Genomic DNA, 13,842 nt, shown 5'->3' on the forward strand with positions numbered 1-13,842 from the left:
CTGGGGCTTGTAAAAGGGCAGTTTTTAGCTGTATAAAGTCTTGCTCCTGATCCTTTACCCAAAGAAGTGGGTGCCTATCAGTCCCTTCTTTTAGAGCCTGATATAAGTACTGAACAATCCCACCATGTCCCAGTATCCAAAGTCTGCAATATCCTGTGATCCCTAGAAAGGCCTGATGCTGCTTTTGGGTGGCTGGGAGAGGTATTTTAAAGATGGCCTGTATCCATTCTGGGGAGAACTTATGTTCTCCAGGGGTCAGGATTATCCCGAAGTATTGGACCTCTCGTCTTAGTAGCTATGTCTTGGCCTTGGACACCTTGTGCCCTCTGCCTGCCAGTAAATTTAGTGTCTGGACTAGCCATTGGATTCCCAGCTGTCTTGCGGGGGAGCAGATTAACAGGTCATCCATATGCTGTAGGAGCCATCTGCCCCACCTAAAGGGTCAGGTCCTGCAAATCTCTAGCCAAGTCTTGCCCAAACAAACAGGAACTATCTGTGAAACCTTGTGGAAGCACTGTCCAGGTGAGATGTTGATGCCTTGCTTTCTCATTCTCCTACTCAAATGCAAATAAAATTGGGAGGATGAGTCTAGGGAGATGCAAAAGAAAGTGTCTTTGAGGTCTAAGACTGAAGACAACTGAGCATCTGGAGGTACTTCTCCTAGAATTATTAATACATATGGGTTGGGGACCATTGGGACTACTGCCTCATTTATGATACGCAGGTCCTGGACTAGCCTGTATTTGTCATTGCTCTTTTTTTTTTTTTTTTTTTTTTTTTTTGAGACGGAGTTTTGCTCTTGTTGCCCAGGCTGGAGTGCAATGGCGCAATCTTGGCTCACTGCAACCTCTGCCTCCTGGGTTCAAGCGATTCTTCTGCCTCAGCCTCCCGAGTAGCTGGGATTATAGGCACGTGCCACCATGCCTGGCTATTTTTTTTTTTTTTTTGTATTTTTAGTAGAGATGGGGTTTCTCCATGTTGGCCAGGCTGGTCTCAAGCTCCTGACCTCAAGTGATCCACCTGGCTCAGCCTCCCAAAGTGCTGGGATTATAGGTGTGAGCCACTGCGCCTGGCCTCATTGCTCTTCTTAACGGGTAAGATGCACGTGTTACAGGGCAAGTTATCGGGTATTAATAATTCATGTTACAGAAATTTTTCAATCAGGAGCCAAAGTCCCTCTTTAGCCAGCTGCCTTCTACAACGATAGCAAGAAGGATCCTTGAGATGAATTACTACAGGCATTGCCATTATGGCCTTTCCATGTATTCCTGTGGCCCAGACCTCTGGATTGATGGAAAGGTCTGTCAGCAGCTCATCCTGTGTGTGGTTTCCTTGAAGCATAAGATTGCATTTGGAAAAGGAGGTGTTGCCTTGGAGGAAAGGTTAACTAAGCCCCTAGTCTAAGTAAACTATCTCTACCCAAAAGGGGCATAGGACATTCTGGCATCACTAAAAATGAATGAGAAAAGACAGTTTCCCCCCACAGGCACCAGAGAGGAGGAGTAAATCTTCAGCTTATAGGCACCTCATTTAGCCCCAGCACCAGGGAGGATTTGGAGGATAATTGCTCAGGAAAAGAGGTAAGCACTGAAGTAGGCCGCTCCCATGTCCAAAAGAAAACTTATAGTCCTACCTGCCATGTCCAAAGCAGCCCCTGGGTCTGTCCCTTCAACAGTGATGTTCAATCTGGGAGCTGGCTGATGTGTAGGGCTCCTTCAGCTCAAGGCCATCAGGGGTTGGGATTCTGTTCCAGAGTCCCTTCGGTCCCAGGGCAGTCCCATTTCCAGTGGCCAAGCTTGTGGCAGTGGGGGCAAGCCATGTGGGGCTTTTTTCCATCAGTCCCATTGGGGCAGTTTGCCTTCCAGTGGCCTGCCCTCCTGTGCTGATGGCAGTTACCTGCGAGAGTAATCTGAGGGCAACCTGGAAGGGGCTGGCAGACTTGTAGTGCAGCCAAGAGTTGGAGCTGCTACTTTTCCTTTTGCCTCCCTTTTCCTGAGCTCTTTCCTCCTTCTCCTGGTTTTGGTTGTAGAAGATTGAGGAAGCTATTTTGAAGATGTCAGGCCCGGGGTGTTGGGGCCCAGTGCTAGCTTTTGGAGTTTCCTCTGAATATTTGGGGCTGCCAGAGTTAGGAAATGGTCCTTTAGGGTCAGTTGTCCTTCTGGTGTGTCTGGGTCTAGGTTAGTATGTTTCATTAGGGCCTCTTGTAGCCTCTCTAGGGGTTTTCAAGAGGGCCTTGATCTGTTAAGGCCAATTTATTATAGTTCATAGGCTCTGTTTTGCTAGCTTTCATTCCTTCTACCAGACAGAGAAACATGTGGTTCCTTGCCCATATACCCCCGCTGGATATGGTAACCCCAATTAGGGTCAACCTAGGGAACTGTGGTGGCCCCCACAGTGTTGCCACCAGAGTCAGTCATGTGCATTGCACTTATAAATTGCTGGGTCACCTCTGTAATGGAGTCACATTCTCCCTTAGACAGAGTTTGCCATAGTATGACTGAGAGGGTCCTCCAGGTGAGTTCAAATGTTTAGCCCAGTTTATGGAACCCTTTGATGTATTTTTCAGGGTCTTCTATAAACTTCTTACTTCCATCTTAATCTGGCTCAGGTCTTGCATAGTGAATGGAGTCTGGACTCTAGTGGGTCCACTGGGGCTGCTAACCTCTTGAAAGGGGCATAACTTAAGGGGGTGGTGTCCAGAGGGTGGCCCTGGCTAGAAAGAGGAAGGCTCCAAGGCTGGAAGACTTGGATATAAGGGGTAGAAGAGGCAGTGGGGTTTGACCCAAGCTCTGCTCTTGGTTCCTCTGGGGCTTGAGCCCTGGGTAAACCCAATAAGAGGCCTCCCAAACCAACTGGTGGGAGCTGCCTGACAATGGCCGCTATCATCACTGGATCCATTTTACAAGCCTGACAAAGGCCATGGTTGTTTCTTAGGGCCACGAAGGCCTGTACATAAAGGATTTCTGTTCATTTTCCCTGCTGACAGCAAAACAAATCTACTTGATGGATTGTATTAAAATTTATGCTTCTGTTTTCTGGCCAACATTACTGGTCCTGGAGCTTTTATTCAACCCAAGCTGTGTTACAGAAAAATATTAGCCTTTTCCTTTTTAGGGTTTGGGGTTCAAACTTTTCTCACTTCTTGAGGATGCATCCGAGGGGCGTGTCCCATGGTATGAATATGTGATTATCCATCTGTGAAGAGAGAATAGAGGATTAAAAAAAGGGAAAAAGAAGGTGTCCTCTCTTATTTCCCTATTATCCCTTCCTGAACAGGGTATCCCCCATTCATCCTTGGGGCTCCAGAGTGAACCGGTTTTACCTGGTACCCTTAACCTTGCTCCTAACTCATCATGATTATCCACTTGAGAAGAGAGGAGACACCAGAGTGAATAGGGGGCCCCTTATTCATCCTTGGAGTTTCAGAATGAACTGGTCTTACAGATACCCCAACCTTGCCTTCATCTCTGTTCTAGGGTAATCTATTCTGTGTCTGTAGCCTGGGACCAGCCTTTATCTCTGTCCGGTGGGTACTTTTGTCTCTTGAGCCTGTGGCCTTGGGCCAGCCTATATTCTTGTATCCATGAACTTATAGTGACTCTCTCAGAGCATTCTGGCAACAAAGTGAGTATCTCTTTTCTTATCATCTCATTTCCCATTTTTCTTAAAGTAGATGAGAAACCTGTGTCTGTACCAGTTCAGTCAACTGCCAGAATGGAATGGACTTCTTTCCCTTCAAATATGACCTTAAAGGTCTGGATGCATATTGGCAAGGGCATGGAAGTGATTCAAGAAATGGAGGAAAATGTGTATGTGAGATTCCTCGTCCTCCCCCCTAACCATCACCTGATTTCCTGACATTCCTTGGCAGGGGTGAGGGGGTCTCCTGCCCTGCTCATGTCTGCCTAGCTACCTGCACTAACAGACTGACAGCTTCAGGGTGGGGGTGGTCACCACAGACAGAGGCATGATTAGAGGGTTGGGACTTAGCTCCACCACCAACCTACTGAGAGGGGAGAGAAGCTGAAGGTTAAGTTGATCACCAATGGCCAATGACTTAATCAATCATGCTTATATAATGAAGCCTCCATAAAAACCCAAGTGGCCTGGGTTCATAGAGTTTCCATACCACATGGAGGTTCCTGGGGGGTAGCATGCCCAAGGAGAACATGGAAGCTCTGGCGCCCCTTCCCCCATACCTTGCCCTGTGTATCATCTCTTCATCTGTATCCTTTGTAATATCCTTTTAATAAACCGGTAAATGTGTTTCCCTGAGTTCTGTGAGGTGCTTCAGTAAACCAATCAAACCCAAAGAGGAGGTCTTGGGAACCCCAGCTCAAAGCTGGTCAGTCAGAAGTTCTGGAGGGCCGGACTTGTGACTGGTGTCTAAGGAGGGAAGCATGATTCTTGGGTTGTGGGCCCCAAAATGGCAGGATCTGACACCATCTTCAGGTAGACAGTATCAGAATTGAATTGGAGGACACCCAGTTGGTATCTGCTGCAGAAGTGATTGCTTGCTTGGTGGTGGAAAGGAATCCTCAGGAAATACAGAAGTCTTCTGTGTTGATTGTTGTGGTGTGAGAACAGAGGAAAACCGGTTTGAGAGTTTTTCCCGAACAGTAACTATAATGTATTGAGAAAATGGGACACCACTGGGAGTGAACAGAGGTGCTATGAATATTCATGCTGGGGTAACAGGGCTCTCTTGACTGAACCAGGAAGAATAGTCACCTTATTCCGTGGGAAATGCTATTTTCTATTATTATCACTTAAAATGGAAAAAGTCTAAATCTGTATTATCAAGAGCTTATTTTAAAATTTCAAAAGTTTTCAGTTGATGAAGGGTTGAGGAGAAAAGCAATAGTAGAGTTATGAAGAAAAAATTCTGGAAAATATACATGTCAGAATTCAAACCAAATTCCGGAGCCCTGAGGTCCACATCCTTCTGCATTGTCTATGAGTCATTACTGAAAAGCTGTGTTTTGTAGGGGAAGATAGCTCAACCAGCTTAGAGCTGTTGATTCTGCAATCAACTTCTGATTCCTTCTGTGGGTCTTACACTCGAATTTTCCAGCGGAGTGATTAATTGACCAGTGACTATCAAGAGGAGGCTGACTCTTTTGAGCTGCCACCCCAGGCCATTGGCATGGCTGGCATCCACTTCTGGCCTGACCAGCAGGGGCCACAATGGTGGGGTCCTTGGTAGAGCACATGGCTGCCCCATGGAAGGAGCTGCCATCACAGTGGTTAAAGGCTTAAACTCTAATTGGACAGACCTGAGCTCAAAAGTTGTCTCTACCACTATAAGGTTTGGGCTTTAGGCAAATTAGCTAACTTCTCTAAGGCTGTTCGCTTATCTGCTTAATGTGGATAATTACATATCATGAGACTGATAAAAGGATAAAACTAAACCAGGTGTGGAATACACATAACATGGCACCTGGCACATACAAAGCCCTTAACAATCATTCCAAGAGCCTCATCCCTCATCAGGGCTGTGGGCATGGTCAGCTTCCTGTGAGGGATAGTCTCCTATTCTGCCACTTGTTAAGGCTGTAAGGAGAGGATGTGGGGATTTTGTGATTTTGAATCTGATCTTTTAATGTGTGTTCACATCAGAACACAAGAATATGCTGTGTTTGTTTGTATGTTTGTTTGAAAGATTACAGTTTAAAATACTCTGCTCTATCTATAAAGGAAATCCAAGTTAAACTACCTGAACAGTAGTGATTTTGTTAACCTTCTCTGTATCTGACAGTGTGCTGGGTGACAGAAGACCCCTCAGGAGCCCCCAGCTCTACCCTGGGGTGCGTCAGCCTCCACCACTCTCCACCGCTTATTAGGTGGGTGGACCAGGACAGTCATTTAACCTCTCTGAGCTTCATCTCCTCATCTTCAAAGTAGGATAATGAATACTAATTATGTCACCGAGTGGCTGCAAGTTTTAAATATAATGCTGTATGGGTTTTTGTTGTTGTTTTTTGTTTTTTTGCTGGGGGGCTAGGGACTGGCATATAGGTCCTCAATAAATATTAGGTTTGTTTTCCTTTTCTTTTCAAACTCCTTTTGGGTTTAAGTTTCTGTGGTATTATGATGTCTGTCTGTCTGTCTATCTATCTATCTATCTATCTATCTATCTATCTATGTTGTCATCCATGGTTCCTGGCTCATAACTCCCATAGCCCTTGTTACAGTCTTTTGTTATGTTAGGTATGTTAGGCTTCAGGAAACCAAACCTCTCTGGCCTTCTGCCCTCCTTTCACCTGCTCTAAGGCAGGACTGTAATCTTCCCCTGCCTTTCTTTTTTTTTTTTCTTTAAGATGGAGTTTCGGTCTTGTTGCCCAGGCTGGAGTGCAATGGCTCGATCTCGGCTCACCACAACCTCCGCCTCCTGGGTTCAAGCGATTCTCCTGCCTCAGCCTCCCTAGAAGCTGGGATTATAGGCATGTGCCATCACGACCAGCTAATTTTGTATTTTTAGTAGAGATGGGGTTTCTCCATGTTGGTCAGGCTAGTCTCAAACTCCCGACCTCAGGTGATCCGCCCACCTCGGCCTCCCAAAGTGCTGGGATTACAGGTGTGAGCCACCGTACCCGGCTGCTTCCCCCACCTTTCTGATTGTAGGTCTTAAGACCCTCCCAAGAGAGGGTCCTGCCCTATACCCTGGGGGAAGCAATGCTGACATCATGAAGCTTCCATAAAAGCCCAAGAGGACTGGATTCGGGGAGCTTCGGGATAGCTGAACACGTGGAGGTTATTGAAGAGTGGTGCACCCAGGGAAGGCATGGAAGCCCCGCGCCCCTTCCTTCACACCTCCTACGTGTCTCTTTATCTGCATCCATTGCAGTATCCTTTATAATAGACCAGTAAATGTGTTTCTCTGAGTTCTATGAACCACTCTAGCAAATTAGCTGAACCCAAAGAAGGTGTCGTGGGAACTCAACTTGAAGCCAGTCATTCAGAAGTTCTGGAGGCCTAGACTTACAACTGGTGTTTAAAGGTGAGGCGGCAGTCTTTGGGACTGAGCCCTCCACTTGTGGGATCTGATACTCCAGGTAGATAGTGTTGGAATTGAATTGGAGGACACCCAGGTGCAGTCTGCTGCTCAGTGTGTGGGGAAAACCCCACACGCCTCTGGTCACCAAAGTATTCTCCTGTGTTGATGATTGTTGTTGTGTAAGAGTAGAGGAAAAATACGGTTTGAGGGAGGTTTTTTTTTTTCCCATACAGTTTCAAACAGGGATATTGGACCAGACGACCAACATTAAAATCTCTCTCATCCTTAATATTGCATGAAGCTGTTCAGACAGTGGTTTGGAGCAATGATTTCTCTTAGACCACTACATTAATTACTTTTCTCTTTGTCATCTTCTCACTCCCCCCGTTTTCTTTCTGTTCTCCTTTCTGTTAACAAGAGTGGAAATCACTTCTATTCATGTACCTCCTCCCAGCCCCACCCCCAAACTGACTACTCCATCCGTCCATCTAACTCACTGTTTTAGCTACATCTAATTTATAAAATTAGATGGCTAATGAGATGTCATAGCCTAAAATCGACTAAGAAATTGATTTTCTTTCTGTATTATTCTACCCAGACAACACCCTGCTTCCTCAATTTAGAATGTTGGGCCACCACAGTTCCTGACTGGATACCACGAGCTAGGTCCTACAAGGGAGAGAGCTATTTCTGGCTTAAATGATGAGAACTAGGGCAGAGAGTAAAGGATAGCCAGCCACAGCTAAGGAACGCAGTCAGTTACAAGCCAAAGTCCCCGTGTAGCATTCCTCTTTTCTACTGTGCCCACAGTGGACATTGATTGAATGCATTTTGTTCTATCGTGTTCAGTTCCAGAGTGCTTTGCAACACCCATCTTATAAACAGAAGTTGGGCTGAGGATGGGGCCAAAGTTAGGGGTGGTAGTTCATAAACACGTAGTTTTCGAGCACTAATTTTAAGTAAGACCCTGATATTAAGAAATAAGGGGGATTAAAAGATGGGAAATTAGGCCCACCAATACATGTTTTTCTATTTCCCAATATATCAAAATATTATCATTTTAACATGAAATCACTAAAAATTAATGAGCTAGTTAACATTCTTCGGACTCTTTGGTACGTAGGTGTATTTCACACTTAGAGCACGTGCACGATTCAACTCGAACTAGCTACCTTTGGAGTGCTCCTTAGCCACACAAGAACAGCGTTGTTGTCAAGATGCCAGACATTTGATTTGTGGCCCTCCGGGGTTGCAAGGGTTAACCCGGGGTCAGCATGGGTCGGGGGTGGGACGAGTGGTCCGGGACTGGGCGGTGGGAGCAGCTAACCCCCGCCCTGCGGAGTCGCCGGGAGTTGTAGTCGGAGCCCCGGGAGTCCGATGGGAGTTGTAGGCTTCAGTCCCGGGGAGCACGCCGGGAGTTGTAGTCCGCCCCCGCCAGCCGCCTGGTGTGCGCGTCATGGCCGTCGACACCGCGGTCCCGTCCTCTTCCGCTTGGCCCCAGAAAGTTTCGGTTCTGCCCGGCGGTGGACCCACGAGCGCGTAAGTGCCGCGGGAGACCGGCTGGACTCTGGGGGCACCTGGGTCGCTCACGATCCCTGAGCCGAGAGCTTCGCTCGGGGCGCGGCTTGTCACCTGTTGCCCTTACAGTCCCCGCCCATCCCAGGTCTCCCTCAGACCCTGCCCGAGCCGCCCCCGTCCTTGCCCAGCGGGCCGGGAAGCACCTCGGACCGGTGGAAGCCGGCCCAGGCACCCAGCCTGCCTCTGTTGGTCGGTTCGAAAGACAGACCCCAAACACCAGTTCCAAGACCCCGGACGGCCGAGGGGCCGCAAAGGAAAGGAGCCCACCGTGCGGCGTCTCAGAACAAGCCTGGATGCCTTAGCACAGGATGGGGCAGGCTCCCGAGGTCCTGCCTGCGTGGTCTTTAGGAAGTTTAGTTTCTGGCCCAGTTGGGCCGGGACAGCCCGGACCTTCACTTTGCAAGACTCCGCTGGTGTTCGGATCTCTGCCCTCTTCCCAGGAGGGGAAGCTTCTTTCTTCCGGGCCCATCCTTTGGCCAAGCCCTAGTCACTATCCACTGCCCCTTGTGACCATGCGCAGGGTCTCGAGCTAGCCCCCAGGGGTCTTTTCCCGAAATACCTGTTGTCTCTGGTGTGGCGGCACTGCACTGGACTGGAGTCCGTGCTGTTGAAACCTGGCGGGGGTGGGGCAGGGAGTGGGGAGGATGGCGGAATTTTATTTCTTGTAAGAAAAACACATGTGGTTGACACGTTAACCGCGTGGCCCCCTGTTAAAGCACATGTATTCTCTGATGTCCCTGTCACTCTCCACCGTTCCCATTGGGTGTCTTCTCCAGAAAAAAAAAAAAAAGAACACTTGTTGAAACTGCCTGTGTTGGCCAGAGCCTCTCAGCCCCTCTGCTTGTCTTACCACAGCAGTTTCCTTTCCCGACAGAGAAATGGGTCAGGGGCTTTTGGGGGGCAGAGGATCCAGGGCTTAATCTGGTCACTGGTTCTCCTGCCCCTGCAGGCCTTGTGGTCTCAGGCAGCAAGCTTAATTCCCCTGCCATCTGCCTAATGCAGCTGGAGGGTGTTGGGGGCTGGTGTGGGGGAGGGGTGGGGAGCTGGCGCTATCATGCCAAGGTTTTCTGCTTTCAGTAGTTCCCACCTTCTGAAGTGGACCCCTGTTGAGTGAGCTCCACTTGACCCTCCCTTCTGTGACAACCACTGTTCTGAAAGCATTGAATGCCCCATACTGGTTGTGCACCGTGGTTATTATCACCCTGAAAATAAGAGCTAATTGTCACAGTGATGGATCTCAGCCTCTTTTGATTAATAGGATCTCTCCTAAAGGCTCTTGCTTTAGGAAATAGAGTTTATCTGTTTATGTTCAAAGTGACTATCTTTGTGTAGCACTTCATTTACTTTTTAAATTGTTTTTAATATTTTATTAGAAAAATAAACATACAGAATCACTGAAAGGATTGTATGGTGAATATCCATATACTCAATTCTTAATATTTTACTTTGATTTTTTTTTTTGCAGTTACTTTAGAGATTGGTAACAGTCTCAGGCAGTGATCCTTTAGCTGTTGTTTGGATGACCTTCGCCCCTTGGGGCTGGGTTTGGAGCACCAGTATAATTTCAGGAGCCAAGTTTTTAACCTGGTCCTTTTTGAGGGGGATGGCCCCCATAGATGTTTGTGATGAGAGGAATCACCCATAACAGAGCAAGATCAGAGCAGCTGGTAGCTTTGACCCATATTGGTCACCGAGGCTGTGGGCTGCTGACTCAAGAATACAAAGTAGGTACGCAAGAAATGGCAGCCCCCTCACCCCCACCCACCCTGCTTCCCTTTAGGGGAGATGTTTAGCTGATAGGTAACTTTTGTTTACTGAAGATTCCAAAGACACAGCTTTGGTGACTCAAGACTAGAATGTCTTTAAACATGAGGCAGAGGAAGTGTGTTGTCTAGCTGTGGTCTTATGGTGGAAATCACTGGTAGGCACCCAGAGTTAGGCGCCACGTTCACTGCAAGCAGCCCTAGGCAGCAGGTAAGGGTCATTAACTGGTCCCTGTGATTACAGAGGCAACTTGTGAGCACAGATGAGTCCATTATGATCAGGGCAACATCTGCTCACATCATGACTGCTATGTTCTTGTCTTAGTCAAAAGATAAACAGTATTTTGTTTGTGATCTCAATGCCAGTTTCAAGAAAATAAGAACTCTTTATTGGTATAAGAGCCTCTATTTGAGCAATTAAATAAATCAATAGGGTGGGAATTGGAATGTTTCTATGGTTCTACCTACGGAAATACTGTTTACCTTCTTGCTGTTCGTTGATACGTCACAAAAATGGCTGAAATATCTGTACTACCCCCATAATAAGAGCCATTGCCTTGGAGCAAATGGGCCCCATGGCTTTGAGAAGAGGAGGATGGCAGAAGCTGTGCTCAGTTGGGCAAGAGGTGTTTTATCCCTTTTCTCACATGGGAGCCAGTCAACCTGTTGGTTTTAGTAACCTCCAGTGGTCCTTCCTGTTCACCTGGGTCTCTGTGGCATTTGAAAGGCACCAAGGGCCTGTTTCTCATTAGGCCGGATGCCATTTGGAGGATGTGTACATCAGTGTGGTTCTGATGAAAGACTGAAGGAGAATCTGTGGTTTGGGTATAGTATTGTGGCCCTGTGGCTGGGACCCAAGGGCTGATCTGGCCAACTACCTCAGGAATCTAGAGTACTGTACCCTAGGCCAGTCCCAGGAACGCGAGTTAGAGGAAGTCCTTAGCATACAAAAGAAAAGCTTGGACCAAAAAAAGCATTCCAAGAAAACCATTAGCATGCAGGGGGCAAGGCCAAGAGTAGAATCCCTATGTGAAGTCCAGGATAGGGCTGGACAGCTGAATCAGAAACAGTGGTTTAAAACGGAGCTGGAAGGAATTACCTGAAGTTGACTCTGCAGCCCCAGATGCTTTTTCCAGGGTATCTGTAGACTTGGTCAGGAGCAGGGAGGGGACACTTAGAAGCCTCAGCCACTGAGAATGTCTGTTACCCCCCTTTCCCACCTCCTTCAAGGGTTGCGATTCTTAATTAATTCACATGAAGGAAGTTTACCTCTCAACATTTCATCTGAAAAAAGAAAGGTAGGAAGAGGTCAAATGACTTCCCCAGGACAGATAGAGTGCCTAAAAATAGTTGAGTAAGCTAAATATACCTTGGGTCTCACCCAACCGTGGCATGATCTTTGTTGCATTATTTGTTGCATAATGCATAATGGAAAGTTCACGTAACTAGTCTGATTCCAAAATCTAAATAGGGTCCAATTTGACAAAACTTGGCTACCACTGGTAAGAGAGAAGAAAATATCTTGCTCATTGCTCCAACTCCAGCTTCAGAGCCATCCTGGGTCCTGCTTGCCCCTCCCATCTGCGGCATGGCCCCACCCCCTGCCTCTCTGCACCTAGGCTGGCACTGCTGTTGTCATGCTCCTCCCCAAGAAGTGCAGCAGAACCCAGGCCCACCAGCACCTCCCCTCCCCAGGTTGCCTTGTTGATGGTGTCAGATGTACACTTTCAGGAATGGAGAGACAAGGGCCTTGGGAGGTGTATTTGTGCTAGGGCTGCCATAACAAAATACCACAGACTGAGTGGCTTAAGGTACTTTCTCACAGTTCTGGAGGCTGGAAGTCCCAGATCAAGCCATTGGCAGGTTTGGCTTCTCCTGAGGCCTCTCTCCTTGGCTCTCAGACAGCCGCCTTCTTGCTGTGGCCTCACACGGCTTTTCCTCTGTGCTCCTGCATCCCTGGTATCTCTTGTGTGTGTCCAGAATTCCCCTTATAAACTCACCAGTCCAGTTGGATTTGGGCCCACTCTCATGGCCTCATTTAATCTTCGTTACCTCTTTAAAGGCCCTGTCTTCAAATGCAGTCACATTCTGAGGTATGAGGGTTAGGGCTTCAACATCGGAATGCGGTGGGGTGGCGTGCACAATTCACCCCCTGACAGGAGGTTTGGGTTAGCAGGATTGTTTGTGAGGGCGGCGGTGCTTTTCATTTTCCAGGATGGGGTGAAGGAGGCTGTGGGTAAGGCTTCCTCGGGAACCGAACTGTGGTTCACACTTCCTCCTGTCCACACCAAACCCAGAGAGACTGGAGCAGCTGGCCAGAGGAAGGTGTAGGGAGCATGAGCTGGGCAGGGCATGGCCTTGGCAGAGGGAGCAGAGCATCCAAACCCCAGAGGCAGGGCCCAGCCACAGAAGGGCATCTCAGGGAGGCCTGAACATAGGCAGAGGGGAGGGAGGGAAGGAGGAGGGACAAGAAGATGGGCCTATCCCTATCGAGGTCAGGCAGCCCATCTGTAAAGGGCCTCACAAGCTGGGTTAAGAGATTTGTACCCGTGTCTGACAGCAGTCACCTGAGCTCTCAGGACACCAGAGGTCTGTTTATAAAGAGAGGCTAGGTAGGCAGTGTGGAGTAGACACACTTCATCCATCCCTGAATTATATTATTCTATTCACTCTGGGAATAATAGCTCACAAGATTTTTACAGTAGTTACAACATAATGTTCACAATTTCTACATGGTGTTTTAAGTGCATTATTTTAGTCAACATACAAATAATTTATGCTCAATAAAGGAAAATTGAAAAATCAGAGAAATAGAATTTTTTTTAAAATGTGCTCATGGTGGCCGGGCGCAGTGGCTCATACCTGTAATCCCAGCACTTTGGGAGGCCGAGGCTGGTGGATCACGAGGTCAGGAGATCAAGACCATCCTGGCCAACATGGTGAAACCCCGTCTCTACTAAAATACATTAAAAAAAAAAATTGCCAGTTGTGGTGGCGTGCGCCTGTAGCCCCAGCTACTCAGGAGGCTGAGGCAGGGGAAATCACTTGAACCTGGGAGGGGGAGGTTGCAGTGAGCTGAGATCGCGCCACTGCACTACAGCCTGGCGACAGAGCGAGACTCCATTTAAAAAAAAAAGTGCTCATGTTGCCACCATTGAAAGATTAGTAGTATTTACATCTTTGTACATTTCTATGCCTCAAAGTTTAGTTTGTACGGTGGAGCAAGGATCTATGTGTTTTGTTTTGTCTAATTCATTCATTCATTCAGCAGTAATTTATTGAGGGCTCTCCATGTGCCAGAACTGTGCTAGGGGAAATCATGAACAGCAATGAAGTTTACAGACAAGTTGAAAGAATAGAGATTCAACAAAAAATTACCATTGTAACAAATGGCCCCAGAAGCCACAGAAGTGTAACGTGAGACTCTGCAGTGAGGGCTGAGAATCATGAGCAGAGTACAGTGTTGTACCTTGTATGTTCACTTGTTCTTATCAAAGCACTTAC

At 47.6% G+C, this 13,842-nt stretch overlaps 1 protein-coding gene across 1 annotated transcript in view; it reads left to right on the top strand.

Moving 5' to 3' along the window:
- Positions 1 to 8,410: 8,410 nt before the first annotated feature.
- FYCO1 (FYVE and coiled-coil domain autophagy adaptor 1) overlaps positions 8,411 to 13,842 on the top strand; it is a 77,042-nt gene continuing 71,610 nt past the window's right edge. The window contains exon 1 of the mRNA XM_054482086.2: positions 8,411 to 8,536. The gene's annotated coding sequence lies outside the window, so the exon portion shown is untranslated. The remainder of the gene's footprint in view (positions 8,537 to 13,842) is intronic.

This window comes from Pongo pygmaeus, chromosome 2 (assembly GCF_028885625.2).
Source record: "Pongo pygmaeus isolate AG05252 chromosome 2, NHGRI_mPonPyg2-v2.0_pri, whole genome shotgun sequence".
In the NCBI taxonomy this organism is placed as follows: Eukaryota; Metazoa; Chordata; class Mammalia; order Primates; family Hominidae; genus Pongo; species Pongo pygmaeus.